We start from the raw sequence: 18,396 nt of genomic DNA on the forward strand, positions 1-18,396 counted from the left end.
CACCTCATAGAGATATTGCAATCAATAAATGAGTTAATACTTGTGCCTGGCACACTATAGCCACTTAATGCAACTTAGCTACTATTTCCATAAATATTGATAAGTATAAATCCTATTTTAGTCTGCATGTGCAGAGAACACTGAGATCTTGAAGAATTACTATAGATTAAGCATAATCAGCTAGTGATAGGTCCTGGAAAGCAGACATTAACAGGGATTCTGGAATTTAGGTAAGAGAATGAAAAGTAAATCCTTCCCAATTCAAAGACTTTCCACCTCAAACTTCTCTTAGGGGTTCAGCAGTCTGAGCACATCAGGATATCTCCTCTGAGGCAAAGGGGTGTCACTGTACTTCACACCTCCTACTAAGAGGCCTTGGGACTGAGAGGCTGGGTGGCCTGTTTCAAGTGGGTGTTGAGGCTACCAGACCAAGATGGCATTTCCCTCCTCCTATGGATGCACTGAAAATACATTCAAGAGACAGGCTTAGGAGGTGGGGATGAATTGGGAGATGGGGTTGACATACATACACTACTGATACTACGCATAAAATAGATGGGCTTCCCAGTTGGTGCTAGTGATTAACAACCTGCCTGCCAATGCAGAAGACCTAAGAGACACAAGTTCAATCCCTGGGTCAGGAAGATCCCCTGGAGGAGGGCATGGCAACCCACTCCAGTATTCTTGCCTGGAGAATCCCATGGACAGAGGAGTCTGGCAGGCTACAGTCCATGGGGTCACCAAGAATCAGACATGACTGAAGTGACTTAGCGTGCACTCACACATAAATAGATAACAAATAAGAACCTACTGCATAGCTCAGGGAACCCTACTCATTGCCCTGTGGTGACTTACCAGGGAAGGAAATCCAAAAAAGAGGGGATGTATGTATACACAAGTTTTCCCACGTTGCTCAGTCAAGAAGATCAGTCTGCCAATGCAGAAAATGCAGGTTCGATCCTTGGGTCTGGAAGATCCCCTGAAGAAGGAAATGGAAACCCCCTCCAGTATTCTTGCCTGGGGAATCCCATGGGTAGAGGAAGGCTACAGTCCATGGTCCGTCTCGTCAAGGCTATGGTTTTTGCTGTGGTCATGTATGGATGTGAGAGTTGGACTGTGAAGAAGGCTGAGCACCGAAGAATTGATGCTTTTGAACTGTGGTGTTGGAGAAGACTCTTGAGAGTCTCTTGGACTGCAAGGAGATCCAACCAGTCCATTCTGAAGGAGATCAGCCCTGGGATTTCTTTGGAAGGAATGATGCTAAAGCTGAAACTCCAGTACTTTGGCCACCTCATGCGAAGAGTTGACTCACTGGAAAAGACTCTGATGCTGGGAGGGATTGGGGGCAGGAGGAGAAGGGGACGACAGAGAATGAGATGGCTGGATGACATCACCGACTCGATGCACATGAGTTTGGGTGAACTCAGGGAGTTGGTGATGGACAGGGAGGCCTGGCGTGCTGCAATTCATGGGGTCGAAAAAGTCAGACATCACTGAGCGACTGAACTGAACTGAACTGAGCAGTCCATGGAGTCACAAAAGAGGTGGACACATCTTAGTGACTAAGCAACAAATATGTATACGTATAGCTAATTCACTTTGCTGTACAGTAGAAACTAACACAATATTTGTAAAGCACCTATACTCCAACAAAAATCAAATTTTTAAAAAAGAGATACGCCTGTACATCATATGGGTTTGCATTCACAAGTGCCATGGGATGGTAGTGAACAAAGAAGCTCGTGTTAATGGGTGAACCCTCCCCAGGGCTATTCCTCCAGGGCTCAGTAGAATGGGAGTAAGCAAAAACACCTATCTCCTGAACTTCCCCTGGAAGGAATTTGACAGCATACTTTACAAATTGTTGTTAACTGAGGGTCTGACTTCTAATTAGCATGCATCTGAGTGTTGACTGAAATCCTCCAGGGAGCCCAAAACACCAGTGGACACTTTGGGCCATCTTCTCCCTCCAGTTCACTCCAACAATGTAACTAAGTCACCAGTATTGACTTCTCCTGTTGTGAGACCAGCAGTCTTCTAGGAAGAGGTAGTTCCATCCCCCTGGTTCCCATCGTGAAGATGCCCTGCAGAAGAGTTGCAACAGTCCATGTAGTGAGTGAGAAACGTTTACAGCTTGTTACTACAGCATGACTTAGCATGACTTACTTATGCTGACTGATACTCCCTCCTTAGAAGCAGTGTACTCTGTGAAATGTTAAGATGGCTTCAGTTCAGTTCAGTTCAGTCACTCAGTCGTGTCCGACTCTTTGCGACCCCATGAATTGCAGCACACCAGGCCTCCCTGTCCATCACCAACTCCCAGAGTTCTCTCAAACTCACGTCCATTGAGTCCGTGATGCCATCCAGCCATCTCATCCTCTGTTGTCCCCTTTTCCTCCAGCCCCCAATCCCTCCCAGCATCAGAGTCTTTTCCAATGAGTCAATTCTTCGCATGAGGTGGCCAAAGTACTGGAGTTTCAGCTTTAGCATCATTCCTTCCAAAGAACACCCAGGACTGATCTCCTTTAGAATGGACTGGTTGGATCTCCTTGCAGTCCATGGGACTCTCAAGAGTCTTCCCCAACACCACAGTTCAAAAGCATCAATTCTTCAGTGCTCAGCCTTCTTCACAGTCCAACTCTCACATCCATACATGACCACAGGAAAAACCATAGCCTTGACTAGATGGACCTTTGTTGGCAAAGTAATGTCTCTGCTTTTGAATATGCTATCTAGGTTGGTCATAACTTTCCTTCCAAGGAGTAAGCGTCTTTTAATTTCATGGCTGCAGTCACCATCTGCAGTGATTTTGGAGCCCAAAAAATAAAGTCTGACACTGTTTCCACTGTTTCCCCATCTATTTCCCATGAAGCAATGGGACCAGATGCCATGATCTTCGTTTTCTGAATGTTGAGCTTTAAGCCAACTTTTTCACTCTCCTCTTTCACTTTCATCAAGAGGCTTTTTAGTTCCTCTTCACTTTCTGCCATAAGGGTGGTGTCATCTGCATATCTGAGGTTATTGATATTTCTCCCAGCAATCTTGATTCCAGCTTGTGTTTCTTCCAGTCCAGCGTTTCTCATGATGTACTCTGCATATAAGTTAAATAAGCAGGGTGACAATATACAGCCTTGACGTACTCCTTTTCCTATTTGGAACCAGTCTGTTGTTCCATGTCCAGATCTAACTGTTGCTTCCTGACTTGCGTATAGGTTTCTCAAGAGGCAGGTCTAAGATGGCTTAGGCAGTATGTAATTACAGGGCCAGTTTGTTATGCTCTTCTGCAGGTGGAGAATCCAGTGAAAACCAATGAGTATATTATGCAATTTTTCACATGTTATGATAAGAGAACTGAGAAGTGGATGTAGAACCTAACTGAAAAATGTTGCCTCTCCTCTCTGAAGCTCCAGCCTCTGTCATTGCAGAGGTTATTATAAGCAGGAGAAGACTACTTCCCCCAGGGAAACCAACAATAACCACATGACCTTGGAAGCTGAGTATGCCACCTAACCATCCCATGGATGAATAGGCAAGAGAGTCGCCATTTGCTAGACTCTTGCCAGCTGTCTTCTGGTTGGGTCCTACCAGGGAGCAGTGACTGGACATTGGAAAGTGAGCAGGGAAAAGGACAAATGTGTGCTGTTTCTAGGTGCTGGCAGTATCTTTCCAGCAGATAGGAGTAGACACCTGTACGCTCTTGAGTCCGTAGACAGGTGCAGCCTTGCAGCATGGTGGAGGTTTCCTGGTCCCTGGCATGGAGCTTGGTGCCCTCTCAATGGTCCCAGCACTGCCACACAGCGTGCCCTTGACAAACCAGCATTCTCATGTGGCGCTTCCTCCGCAGGATGTCCCAGCACCAGCTGTGGGGCCCTGTGTTCCAGGACAGCTCCAGGCGGCTTCTGCTCTGCAGCAGTCCCGCTGGCTGGAGGCACTCCTGGCAGTGGGGAGGATGAGTTGTCCACTGTGGGTGAAACCACTTCCTCTTCTTTGTTTCTGCAGCCATAGGGATGGAAACTTCTTCCTCCAGCTATGATTCTCGGAATTGCCTGGCCTTCCTGATTTTATCTTCTTGACCGATTTCGTGTTTTTGCAAACAATTCCCTCAATGAAATCCTTAGACATGTTTAGCTTGGTATCAGTTTTCCATATTGGACCCCAAATGATACATTTAAAAGGCACATTCTGGGACATTCCTGGTAGCTCAGTGGATAAGAATCTGCCAGCCAATGCAGAGGACATGGGTTCAACTTCAACTCCTAGTCCAGGAAGATCCCACGTGCTGCAGAGCAACTAAGCCCATACACCACAGCTCCTGAGCCCTCATGCCTAGAGCCTGTGCTCTGCAACAAGAGAAGCCTCCACCAGCGCAGAAGCCACCACAAGGAGAAGCCTCACACCACACCAAAGAGTGGTCCCACTCGCAACAACCAGAGAAAGCCTGCGCAAAGCCAATGAACACTCAGTGCAGCCAAAAATAAGTAAATAAATAAAATTATGTGTATATATACTTATTTTAAAAGCATATTCTGAATGCCCTCTCCTCCCTGAAGTCTTATCTGATCTCCCAGCCCAAAGTAGTCTATGAACTATTTGCAATTATTTAACACTTTTTGAACATCTTTTGACATTTGTAGTTTTCCATCTTGTATAGAATTCACTTATTCTATCCCACTCGATTTCCCATAGATGGTAAATACATTGAAAGCAATCACTGCATTGCAGTCATCGGTTTATCTCCTACAGCAACTAGCTCAGAACCATGAACTCAGCTGATGTTCTGAGAAAATATTATTCGATTTAAATTGCTGTTCCAAACGGTAACCCTAAGATCTTACCATTATTATCAGCCACCAAGATTGTATTGTCTTGGCTGTACTGTCTCGGTTGTACTCATAGCAATGATTAAATTTTGAGGTTAAAAAAATAGCTGAGGTTAAATTACAAAAAAATATATTGTATTCATAATTCCCCAAACCGAAATGGAAGTATTTGTATACCCTATTTCCTGCCTTACACTCATCCATCCATACGCATAAAACAGTGCTGTCTGAAAACATTTAGCTCATTTTAACTTCATGTTGATGATGAGAAATAGGAATTAATACACTTTTAGTTCACACAGTACTAAAAGGCAGAGTTTGGGCTCCTATCCAAAATACTAACTTCAAAGTCAAGAATTCTTTCTCACCTTTTGTCTAAAGTTGGGGTTCTGGAAAGTCAAGGTTCATATTTCTCTAAGTCATTTCTCCCTGTGAACAAACGCCACCATTAGACAACCATATTTCCATGTTTTATGCAAAGGTACAGAATAACAGATTACTTTTTATTCCTCTTTCTTATGAAATAAAGGGGGAAATGACCATTTAATTCTTCTGGCTTAGAGAATGTGGACAATCGTGTTGTCAATTTCATAGTTCATTGCTCGAACATTTATTAGATTAGCAGCGGTTTAGAAATGCACCACCGAGCCTCCGATAGCTTGGCAGCTGCTTTTTGACTGCTTTTTGAAATTGTACTGCCTGTTCTCCCAAGACTACGTCCAAGGTTTAGCGAGTTAAAACTGAAATGCTGCAGGCAGAAATTGAATCCAATCCAGGCAAGGCTCAAGTTATTACTTTTTCCCACCTGTTTATTGTTCGGTTTTTCATTGGTGCCACTTCTTGTCTCGGGGGCTGATGTTAAAGAAGCAGATCTCCTATCTCAGAGCAACATTTGTGTCTTGGTAGAGAGGGGAGACTCATTCCATCACTAGCCCTGTATTGGCCCCCAAGCACCTGAAAATATAGCTCTAGTAACCGATCTTGGGTTTGGCTGGAAAAGACTTGTTCTGTGGCCAAGCTATACGAAGTGCTATTTGAAGGGTACTGTGAATGTCCAGGCAAAAGTGTCATTCTCTACACTACACCCCTTGTTTTACATTGTGGTTGATGCCTAAATTCCAGCAACAAGTCACTTTTTCCTTTCCATTGGGTTTTTGAGTCCTTATTCCTGAGAAATTATCATGCTGATTTTGCTTGTCTGATCATACTCAATCCTACTATCTGAGCAGGTAGTTTAGGCTCTAGAACCCAAAACACAGAGTACTTAGGATATTGCCTGGTGGTAAATCCTCCAACAACGGAAGTCATTACTGTCATTGTTGTCATCATTACTATTATTAGATGTGTTTTGTTACCCAGATCAGCTAATCAGGATGGCTGATATTTATCACACACATACTACTCCAGGTTTATTCTAGACGCTACTTTGCTATTTAATCATTGTAACCACACTAATAAATAGGTACTAATATTTGCCACAGTTTTAAGGGTGAGGAAATGGAGCCAGAGACTTAAAGCACCTTTCCCAAAGCTAAAGGCCTAGAAAGGGGCAAAACCAAAATTCAACTGTTGGCACCCTTAATAGTGTAAGAATTGAAGGGAGCCACTGCAAGATGAGTCTACCAGACATGTCACCTACTCCTGTGAGAGTATCTCCCATATAGCCTACCTGAAAAATACTGAAAGAAACTTGTCTAGACAAAAGGGGAAATTCAAAGGCTTGGGTCACTGGGGAGAGGTATAGGCCTTCTTTCTCTCCCAAACTTTCAGAATAGGGCGCATAATATCTAGAAGAGCCTGGTGTCAACTGGAAAAAAATAAAAGCACAATGTGAGAGTTGTGAGTTAAGTTCTATTTGGGGCAAAATGATATCTACAGCCTGGGAGACAGCATTTCAGATTGGTCTGAGCAATGGCTCCAAAGAGGCAGGGGAAAGGTCAGTATATATGTGATTTTGGTGAAAGGAGAGTGCATGGAATCAAGCACGCATTTTTACAGAAGGTTACTGCTAGTCACAAGGAGCAGATGTCACCATGAAGGATTTTAAATATGAGGCAACATAAGAATTGAGCTCATAAAATTTCATCCTGAAAATATCTAACTATCTGCAAACCTGTTTTGTCAGTCTTTCCCAGAGCACAGGGTGTCTCATTCCTGATCTCCACCCTGAACACCTCTCAGGGGTGTTGGCATTCAGCGGTCACAGCAGATTGGGATTTAGTCCTTGCAGAGGCAGATGGCCAGCGCCAGTTTGTAGCTGGCACTGAGCTGAGCACACCTGAAGGCAGAGATGCATTGGGAGTATGGTTCTTGGTGTTCTCTTTGTTCACAGCCAGTGATGCAGTGGGTGACTCCCTGTGAGTGTGTTTAGGTTTGTGCACAACTTCCAGCCCTCACCTAGAGATCTCTCCAATGCCCCACCATTCAAGGAAGCACACTGGAAATTAAGTGAATTAAGTTATGTCTTTGAGCCAAATAACTCTGGAGTGTTCTGGTGCCCCACTGGGCTGTCTCTAAGGCTCCCTGCAGGATGTCTAGGGAGTGTGGTCATGCCTACCTTAAGAGAGCTCTGGACAGAAAAAATGGGAGTGAGTAGAGGACAGAGGTATGACTGTGCAAACCCAGATCTTGCCAACATATTTCAGACAAGGTGGAGAAGAGCATGGTCATGTCATTTCCCCAGATTTCCAGCTTGGCAAACCCAGGCTCGACTGCCAGACTCAGGCTGCAGAAGGTGTCCAGTCAACCATTGCTTCTGAGTGGGGACTGAGCCTGGGCTGACAACCAGGAGGGCAATGTGGCCGGTGGAGCGCAATCAGTAGCCATCTCTCTGGAGACCAGTCTGGCTCTCAAGTCTCCTCTTCCCTTGCTCTCCCATCCCACCTTTTCTGTTCTCATCACCTTCCATCTCAGCAGCCACTTCCCAGAATCAACAGTGGTGATGGTGGGGGCCTTTGTCATCGTGTTGTAACCTGCCAAGTTCCAATGTCATGTCCCCAGGAGGGGAAATTATAACAGTCTGAAATGTGCCACAACATGATATATGAAAGCACGTGAAATCAGTAAAGTGGAATTCACAAATTTAGTTGTGATGCTATATTGTACATTTTGTTTATCAAAACAAGTGTATCTCTCTGTTAGCATGATGTAGAGGGGGAAAACCTACACTATGCTTCTCCATCCCCAACTTCCTGGATTTTCCAGGGAGAAATCTCAGTCCTTTTCCAGTCTGTCTGGACTTCTTTCCAATCTTTTCATTTCCCTCCTGCTCTTACGTAACCCCACCCCCTCCCTTTTTCCTTTTTTATATTCCTTTCACTTCCCACCTCACCTGTCTTTTAAAACTGGTCTGTGATGACTAATGAAAATGACAAAGCAGAAATCTGACCAAAAGTGACTCCCTCCCTTCTCCTCTTTTCCCAGAGAGCTGGAATATGCATGTCAATATTTTTCTTTTCCCACAAGGCTTGTACATGTTTAGTTGGACATGATTTCATGCTGTGGAAAAGCTTTGACAGGCAGACGCTGTTAACCGAATTCCTCAATTGCCTGTAGGTTTTACAGTGGTGAGTTTTTAGGAGAAAAATGACAAGAAGTGACATGAATTTGGAAAGGATACTCTTATATACTAACCTGTTACCACACAAAATAATGTCTAACAAATAACGGCAAAACCCAGTACAGTCCATGATAGTTGAATTTTGCTCATTCAGCTGCAGATCAGTTACAAGGTGGCTGATCCAGGCTGGGATGAGCTGGGCTCCAAGCTGCAGGTTGCTTCTGGTTCTGTTCTAATTGTCTTTCCTCTTCCTTGGATCAATGGGATTCTTGGAAAATGTTCTTCACATCGAAGAGACAGAAGTCCAATTGGCCAAGCACAGTTCAAGCTTCTGTTTGCATCATATCTTATAACATCCCACTGAGCAAACCATGCCCCTTGGCCTAACCCAACATTAAGGGGTTGGGAAGAATACCTTGCTTCTAGTAGGAGGAACTGCAAAGTCACACAACAAAGGGTGTGAGGATGAGGAAGGCTGAAGAAACGGGGCCACTGAATTCAATCGACCACTCCTGGGACAGCAGCGGCTGTATTTAAAGCTGTGACTAGCCCGGATTTGGAGGAAACCTTCACTTTGATAAACTCTGGTGGCATAAGGAGCCCTCCTGAGGCAGAAGCAGGGGGTGTGAAGGGAATTGGGCACAGGAGTGGCCCACGGCCAGAACACACCAGTGAATGCTCTTTACTTCTCACAAGGGATCTCCTTCCAGGACACCATCTGCCTCTTTTTGTAACTTTCAGCCTGTCATTTGTCTATCTAGAGCCTCCATTTTTCACCTGTAAAATGGGCACAAGGAGGGAGAGAAGACAGAAAGAACTGCAAGACCTCTGAATTACCTTCAGACTTAGGAGTCTAAGATTTCGAAAAACTATATTTAAAACATCCTTACTTCCCTACCCCTTTCTCCCAAAGCTACATTCACCTAATAAGACCTCAATCCAACTTTCTACCTGCTCCACACCTGAAGCCAGACCAGCTCGGTGTCCTGAAGGGAACCACACAACAAGCTTGGCCAGCCCACCTCAAACTCAGGACCAAAAGCTCCAATGGGCTCTTACTGCTACTGGGCAGCTGTTCTATAATCTGCTATTACCTGTACTTTCCAACCTTATCTCTCCTCACATTTTTAGTATTTCTTCCTTGCCTCATGATCACTGGATGATCTTACTTTATAACTTTGTAGACAATATAGAAGCAATTAAAAAAATACCCCATGTCCCCCCCTCCAGTTTCACCAATGGACCTACAAATGTATTTAGCTGCCCAAGGCTGACAGAAGTGACTACAGCCAGATATGTGAAGTTCATGTAACATGCTGCTGCTGCTGCTGCTAAGTCGCTTCAGTCGTGTCCAACTCTTAGCAACCCCATGGACTGCAGCCTACCAGGCTCCTCTGTCCATGGGACTTTCCAGGCAAGAGTACTGGAGTGTGTTGCCATTACCTTCTCCGCATGTAACATGAGTAAGAAATAAACCTTTGTGTTCTGTTTGCCACCAAGATTTTGGAGTTGTTACTGCAGGACTGATGCTGAAGCTGAAACTCCAATACTTTGGCCACCTGATGCGAAGAGCTGACTCATTTGAAAACACCCTGATGCTGGGAAAGATTGAAAGCGAGAGGAGAAGGGGACGACAGAGGATGAGATGGTTGGATGGCATCACCGACTCAATGAACATGAGTTTGAGTAATCTCCGGGAGTTGGTGATGGACAGGGAAGCTTGATGTGCCGCAGTCTATGGGGTCGCAAAGAGTCGGATACGACTGAGAGACTGAACTGAACTGAACTGCAGGATAACCTAAGCCGACTGACACATGTGTCGTCTTAAATATCACACAATCTAAAAGTTGAAAATTACGTTTTATTCGAAGAGAATTTTTAGAACTTCAAGCCCAGGAGGCAGCATCTCAATTAAGCCTGAGAGAAGTGCTCTGAGGAATTGCTTGGGGTTGAGGTTGGGGGGTGGAGTGGAGGGGGATCCAGGTTATATAGAAATTTTGTAACAAAGGGCAGATAGTCTGGATGTCAAAAGATTATTGTAAATTACAAAAAACCATATATTCCAAGTTAAGGAATTTGGTGTTTTTCAGTATATGGGGGAAAATGCAAGAGTCTGGGCTCACTGAAGTCATTCCTTCGAGATGCCCCTCAGCTATCTGGGGCCAGCATCCTGTGTTTTCACATCCTGAGCTTCCTTAGGGCTTACCGTGGGGAGTGGCTGAATTCTGATGGATGCTAGATGGCAGGTATTCTTTCCTTCCCGAATTCCTTCAGGCCTCACCTGCTCATTCTCGGTGGTTGCTGCAATTGCTAACAACTGTGACATCCTTAGTTTACTGATATGACAGGAAAGATACCATTTCTAAGTGTTTTCTTTTAGCTTATCAGACTAATACATACAATGAGAGTGACTTTGTCATGGAAGAGTCCATAATCTAGAGTTAACAGACCTCTGTTTGAAATGTAGATCTGACATTGGATTTGTTACTTTGGAAATATCACCTGACCTCTGGATCTCATTTTCCTTGCTTGTAAATTGGAACTAATAAAATTTCATGTTTTTAAACTACGGTTATTATTTTTCTATCATAATCAATAATAGCAATTACTTCTACTTTTTGCTCTCTTATTATTGAACTCCTACCAGGCACTGGGGCCAAGCACCTTCCATGGGTTTAACCTTCCCCACAGTGTCATGAAGTAGGTTTGTTATCTCCATGTTACAGATTTAGAACTCAAGGCCTTGCAATGCTAAGTGTTCTGGCCATGGTCACATAGAAAACAGGAGTAGACCGAGGGGACTTCCCTGGAGGTCGAGGGGTAAGACTGTGACTACCAATGCAGGTTCAGTGTCTGGTCAGGGAACTTGATCTTGTACGCAACAACGAAGATCCTGCATGCCGCAACTAAGACCTGGAGCAGCCAAATGAATAAATAGAAATAAATATTAGAAGGGAAAAAAAAGAGTAGACACAGGATGTTTGCTGAAGCTGGAACTATCGAACCTAGCAAGGATTTCAACTTTATACTTAGAAAGGAAAGCCCCCAAAAGGGAATTTATAAACTCCAATGCACACACTTTAGAGATTTAATATTTTTAAGATCCATTTTTCTTAATTAGCTTACCTAACACAATGGCACCGTGCATAGGTGAGAACTACGTACATAATATTTGATTGTTTCTAGTTTTTTAAAAGGTTTTCTTACTTTTGGTCACTAGATGGTGCTCAAGGCCAGCAACCTCTCCCAAGCCTTCCCTGCTTGGCCATAAGTCAGTCCCCAGCACGGCTGTGCCAGGTATTCTGGCACTTTCACAACAGGCCTCACGCCTTCCTCACACCAGAGGGCCTGAGCTGGAAGAGCTGATCAACATCCATGGGGTTCCTGGCATCTGGAGACCTAGGCCAACACTGGGACTATATTCAGAACTCTTTCCCATAAATTTGTTAACATTTTTCCAAACCAAATAAATTTACCTTGGAAACTCCAGTTTAGAAACTTCAGAGGGCCTCAACCCAGAAATGACATGCCTGTCCACCTCTGGCCAAGATAAATTATCACAAGGGTTACCATTTAATGCAATGGAATAGGTATTTATTGGGCTTCCCAGGTGGCTCAATCCGCCTGTCAATGCAAGAGATGCAAAAGTAAAGGGTTCGATCCCTGGGTCAGGAAGATCCCCTGGGGTAGGAAATGGCAACCCATTTCAGTACTTTTGCCTGGAAAATTGCATAGACAGAGGAGCCTGGCGGGCTACAGTTCACGGGGTCGCAAAAAGTCAGACCCAACAGAGCACGCGCACACACACAGAGGCATTTACGCAATTTAAACTTTCCAGTTTACCATTACATTAAAGCTCTGACTCGACTACTCAAGCCTGGCTCACGGGGCAAAACCCAGGAGCTTATTTAAGATGCAGAATTTCAGGATCTGCTCTGGACTCACCAGATCAGAGTCTGTATTTGAATAAGACTGGGTGATATGTGGGATCACATTTCAGTTTGAGAGGCACACAAGAGCCACTAGCCCATTTGTGGTCTTCCTACAAAAAAAATTTTTTTAAGTGTCTCCTTGCAGGCAGATGAAACCATAAAGTTCTAAGCACAGCAGAATTTCAGTGCCCACTAGCCAGGGGCTCTTGTACTGGGGTTTAATCTGCACATTACACAGTGCAGATTAAATCATCGATCATCAATCAATTGATGATTGATTTTTTGATGGTCATATTCTCTTCTCTCTCTCCTCTCTCTCTCTCTCCTTCCCACCTTCCATTCTTCCCTCTCTCTTTGGTATATGTGCCAAAGATCCACCATCATATACTTGTATAATAATTGTTTAACCAGTACACAACAGCTTACCTTAAAAAGGTGTCCCTGAAAACACTTTTCAATTTTAAGCTCCTTGGAATATTGATGTTTTATCCATTAGCCCTGATAATCAAGAGCCAATTATATGCTGAATGCTGGAATAAACATACACCCACTGACCTCCTTGGTGGTCCAGTGGCTAAGACTCTGCATTCCCAATGGAGGAAGTCTGGGTTCAATCCCTGGTCAGGGAACTAAGAGTTTGCATGCCACAAGTAAAGATTCCATATGCTGCAAAGAAGATCCAAGATCCCATACACCATTACGGAGACCCGGTGTGGCCAAATAAACAAACACATATTTTTTTAAAGAATAAATAAAATTGTAATACAACATACACTACTTACAAACTCACACTGCAAAAAGGATGATGAGAATTGATTATATATCCAGCTCTTCCCTACCACACTGACATCATGCGTGTGTGCTCAGCTGTGTCTGACTCTTTGAGACCCTATGGACTGTAGCCCCCCAGGCTCCTCTGTCCATGGAAGTTTTCAGGCAAGAATACTGGAGTGAATTGCCACTTCCTATTCCAGGGGATCTTCCCCAACCAGGGATCAAACCCTCATCTCTTGTGTCTCTTGCATTGGCAGGCAGGTTCTTTACCTCTGAGCTACCTAGGAAGCCCCATCACGTTCACATCAACCCAATACAACTTGCATATTTCTTTAAATGTTTTGGGGTCTTGTTGAAAAAAAAAAAAGCAATGAAATATCCTTGATGGTCTTTGCTTTAACTCTCATCTTGTTCTTCCTAAGCCTTTTCTGTCTGATACCCAGCATCTGAGGAATAAGGTAAAGGCCTGGACTGGGCCAGTCTTCTCCTTGGATCATTCCAGGGATAGTGACCTTGGTTCCATGTGCCTCCAAAAGAGAGTAAAGATTACCTAAAAGAAGAAGAGTTATAGAAGGGTAGGAAGGATCTAGAGGAGCACAGGTGAAGAGGCATCGATAGACGGGGAGAGAGAAGACGGGAAGGGGCAGTGGGAAGGTAGGAGGAAGGAAGAGCGAAGAAGAACTGAGAAAAAGTGCTGGTGATACAAGGTAATAACAATTAAAATTAAGGATAAAAATAATATGCCCCATCTCCTGCAGAATTAAAACCAGGGCCCATAACCTCTCCTCTTCACATTTCTCCAAACTCCTAGTTATATCTTCCTCCTCCCCCTACCCCCAGCTCCCATGTCAAATTTCCGCATTACTGTGGCCACGCCTCCCTCAGCCCCCAGAATCCCCATGCTGCTATGGCAAAACCCCACCTCACCTCAGTCTGGGAGCACTGCCAGCAGGCTCTGGCTACAAGGATTTTGCATTAATCTTATCTATGTTGAAAAAGGCTTCCCCCAAATATCTACCTGGCTCACTTCCTTCCTTAGTGTACTTTTCTGTTCAAAATCCCTCCTCAGGTCCACCCTACGGATAACTTTACAAACATACCTCCCCCATCCACCCTTAATCCCGCTTTATTTTCCTTTTCAGCCTTTATCACTTCCTGACAATTTACACATCTATTTATTTCGTTCTCTGACTTGCTGGACCAGAATTTGAGTTCTAGGAGGCCTTGTTTTGCTCGTGATGGGACCTCCAGCACCCAGGATAGTGGCTGACACAGAGTCAGGGGCATCAAACCTCCACAAAGGTGAGCGAGGGTTTGCGGCATTCTTCTAAGTCCGCTACAATCACCAACATGTTTACCTTCACCAGAACCCTGTGAAGCCAGGGATTGTACTGAAGCGGAACCTGAGGCACCAAGAGAGGAGGTAACTTCCCCAAGGTTTCTTTGTTCGGGTTTTTCTCTGACTTGGACTTGACCAATCTTTTTCTGGTACAGGGCAAGGGTGAGAACACTATAGCTCGCTGGCCAAATCCAGCTTGCCATCTTGTTTTTGTAAAGAACATTTTAGTGGAAAGCAGCCAGGTCCACTTTTTACATATTGTCTGTGACTGCCTTCTGGCTAAAATGTTAAGAGTTGAGTGGTGTGACAGATACCACGTGCCCCGAAACGTATTTACTATCTGACTTTTTACCAAAAATGCTTGCTAACCCTTGTATTTGAAAGTAACCCATCAGGAAAGCAAAGCCAAATCACTGGTCATCTGCTTGAATGTAGTGGCTCAATAACTGTATTTGATCCTGTCTTTAGGTATTCAGATGAATTGAGGGAAAAGAACTCCAATCTTGGATTTAATAAGTATGTGTTCTCATCTCCGTTCTGTTGCTACTTAGCTCTGTGATCTGAGGTCATCATTTCTTGTTTTTGGATCTGTTTTCCCATAGATCTGTTATCCCACAGCAATAATGTGTGCCTGCTAAGTAGCTTCAGTCGCAACTTTGTAGCTCTTTGCGACTCCATGGACTATAGCCTGGTAGGCCTCTCCAGGCAAGTGTGAAGGTGAAAAGTGAAAGTGAAGTCCCTCGGTCGTGTCCCACTCTTTGCAACCCCACGGACTGTAGCCTATCAGGCTTCTCCGTCTATGGGATTTTCCAGGCAAGAGTGCTGGAGTGGATTGCCATTTCCTTCTCCAGGGGATCTCCCCAACCCAGGAATCGAACCCGGGTCTCCCACATTGCAGGCAGACACTTTACCACTGGAATACATTGTCATGCCCTCTTTCAGAGGATTTTCCCCACCCAGGGATTGAACGCGAGTCTCTTACATCTGCTGCTTTGGCAGGAGGGTTCTTTACCACCAGTGCCACCTGGAAAGCCCAACAACAGTAGTATGGTAACAGTAATAATAGCTCTTGCTAAATGCCAGGCTCTCTTCTTGGCATTTTACTGTAAAATAATAGTGTTTAATATTTGCGTTGGGCTTTTTGTAAATATACTGACTCTACGTATGGTAGAAGTATGCTTCCACACCCACTGGGAAATAAGTATAGCTATGGACTCGCTTTGGTGAATAAAGTGTTAGAGGAAGTGGCACATGTAAGTCTGACTCAAACTTGAATAGCCTATGCACACATTTCTTCATTCTTTTTTCCTGTCTTTCTACCATGGCAACCAAAAATGTTTCAAGAAGTAGATATTATGTCAGTTGGGTTTCAGAGTGTGGATAATGCAGAGCAGAACCCCTGGTTTTCCCTCACAGAGCATAAGTATTTAGTACACCTGGGTTTTTGTTGTTTGTTTCTAAGCCACAGATTTGGAACTGTTTCTTACTGAAGCACCAGCTAGCCTATCCTGACTAATAACACCACCATTAAGATTCTCTTCAGGTCAGATTCTGACGTCTTAAAAACAAAACTCTTTCCCTCCTCAGGGGTAGGATCTTCATTGTTTTTGTCAAGGAAAGGTGACTTATGTGTGTGCAGTGGATAAGGAATGGCAGAGCTTACAGGGGAGAGGGACAAGAAACAGGAGCGGGACAAGGTTCTCTCTGCATGACGATGGTAGCAGTCCGGATTGCCCTGTTATCATTTCAGTTATAGTTTTAGGCAATCTTATCCCCAAATATCTGCTCCTGTTGACACTTAAAAACTTCTATCCTGCTCATTCCTTGGGTAAGACAGTAAAAGCTCTAATTAGAACATGCGTTCATGCAAGTGCATGCAGGTGCGTTGTTTTCTGAAGGGCGGAGAGTTATTAGCCCTCACAGTAAAAGACAATGTGTCAAGTTTTATTCTCTGGAAGGCAAATGAAGGGGGTCTAAGAGAGATATATTTTGCAAAGAAATGTGGGGAAATGTTCACACATACACATTTTCTGTGGCAACCCACTCCAGTGTTCTTGCCTAGAGAATCCCAGGGACAGGGGAGCCTGGTGGGCTGCCGTCTATGGGGTCGCACAGAGTCGGACATGACTGAAGCGACTTAGCAGCAGCAGCAGCAGCAGCAGAGAACCCAAATCAGCCAGGGAGTACAACCTTTCTGGGGTTGAGAGAGAACTCAAAGAGAAAGAAGGAGGATGTGGAGGGAAGAGACACACAATTGTAATTGTCAGTCAGACCCAGGATTGATATGAGTTTTAAGATGAAGAATGTGAAAGAGAGAAGTTGAGAATTTTGTTATTTTTGTCAGTTCCACTTTTAAAGGTTCAGATTGGCACCGACATAGGTGAGGGGTGGGCAACAAATATTATTTGAATTGTAAGCATGCTGTGTCATCTCCATAAGCCATTTTTTTTTCCTTTCCCTTTTTCCAGCAGAATGCCATCAGTTTGCATGCTTCAATTTAAAGTACAAGGACATCTGGTGGGCACAACCATCCTCTGGCTCGTATTGGTAAACTTTCACCACATCTGGACATTGGGTGGAGTTATTTTACAAGTTGAAGGGGTTTTGCAGTCTTCTAGAATGGGCAACTCATGTATGTTTTAAGATGAACCATAGGCCACCTAAAGTGTAGGTGGCCTTTTGTGTGATCACTAAGCATAATACACCTTGAGTCGTGTCTGACTCTTTGTGACCCAATGGACTCTAGCCTGACAGGCTCCTCTGTCAATGGGATTTTCCAGGCAAGAACACTGGAGTGGGTTGCCATTTCCTTCTCCAGGGGATCTTCCCCACCCAGGGATTGAACCTGTATCTCCTGTGTCTTCAGCATTGCAGGCAGATTCCTTACCAGCTGAGCACACTGGGGAAGCGTGTAACTGGTACAGACAAAGCTAAATGGCAGCCACGTTAGAAGGCCAGGTGTCTGAGGAGGCAATGAGCCATGTGACTGTGCGAGTAGCTGCCCTGACCCCAAGTACCGCAATAACAGCAAGCGTATCCTGAGCACTGACTGTACTGGCCCACCATCCTCCTCCGAGAACGTTGGCCACCAGGCCCCATGTTGCACAGATCCCGAGGGACCACCCACTCCTGCCAATGACTACATGGGTGCTCTTCAGACAGAATGTAGATTGAATGTTTTCTCGGAGTGGTATACAATGGTGACCTTCTCCGTCCCTAACCTCTTATGACCATCTCACCTCCCAGGTGTCCTGGAGATTGGCAAGCTTTTGCAAGCCATAGACCAAGTTTACAAAGCCAACTCTCCTGGCGTGAAGGCAGGAGGGAGTGGAGTCTCCCAAGAAGCTGAGTGGGTGGGAAAAGATGGCATGAGACTTCGCACTCATGTTGTATGAAAGACAAAGGAGGCTCTGGGGCTAGAAAGCAATAAGGGGCTTTGGAAAGAGCAGAAACTTCTTCCTTCTGCACAGACAGAGGCGGGGACCTCCTTGGGAAAAGTCTCAGAGTCAGGACACTACTAATATTTCAAGGTACACATGAGTAGCATATATACTTAACAAATTTCAGGAATTTAGAGGAATGAGAAAGATTTTGGGGCTAAATAATGCTATTTCTTCCAGTGTTCTAATTATTTTTTTTTACTTTGAGTGTATATTGCTTTTATAATCAGAGATGGCAACAGCTATTTCTTTTTGACAAAATTAACTCAAGTGTGCTGAAAAAAAGAGGTGGCAATATAAAATATGCCATTAATTCTTTATTAATTATTTACACTGATTTTAATGACAATAATTACACACACACATATATATAATTATATAGTAATTATAATTTTGAAATAATTATTAAATTAATAATTAAAATAGTTAATTTATACTAATTATTGGGAATGCTAATAATGAATGAGCATTGGCTATGGCATGGGATGCATTCATCATTTTCCAGATGTGTACTGAAGGGTAGAAGGTATTT

General features: G+C 44.1%; 1 protein-coding gene and 1 long non-coding RNA gene across 3 annotated transcripts in view; both read left to right on the plus strand.

Annotated features, from left to right (window-relative positions):
* EGFLAM (EGF like, fibronectin type III and laminin G domains) overlaps window positions 1-18,396 on the plus strand; it is a 394,377-nt gene that overhangs the window by 146,321 nt on the left and 229,660 nt on the right. The window lies entirely within an intron of this gene.
* Window positions 14,249-18,396, plus strand: part of LOC147350244 (uncharacterized) — a 29,593-nt gene continuing 25,445 nt past the window's right edge. For both annotated transcript variants that reach the window (XR_015148672.1, XR_015148673.1), the window contains exons 1-2: window positions 14,249-14,387; window positions 16,896-16,971. This is a non-coding gene — a long non-coding RNA (uncharacterized LOC147350244). The remainder of the gene's footprint in view (window positions 14,388-16,895; window positions 16,972-18,396) is intronic.

Source organism: Bos grunniens, chromosome 20 (assembly GCF_055505025.1).
Source record: "Bos grunniens cultivar Pamir isolate PY7600 chromosome 20, Bosgru_T2T1.0, whole genome shotgun sequence".
Lineage (NCBI taxonomy): Eukaryota > Metazoa > Chordata > Mammalia > Artiodactyla > Bovidae > Bos > Bos grunniens.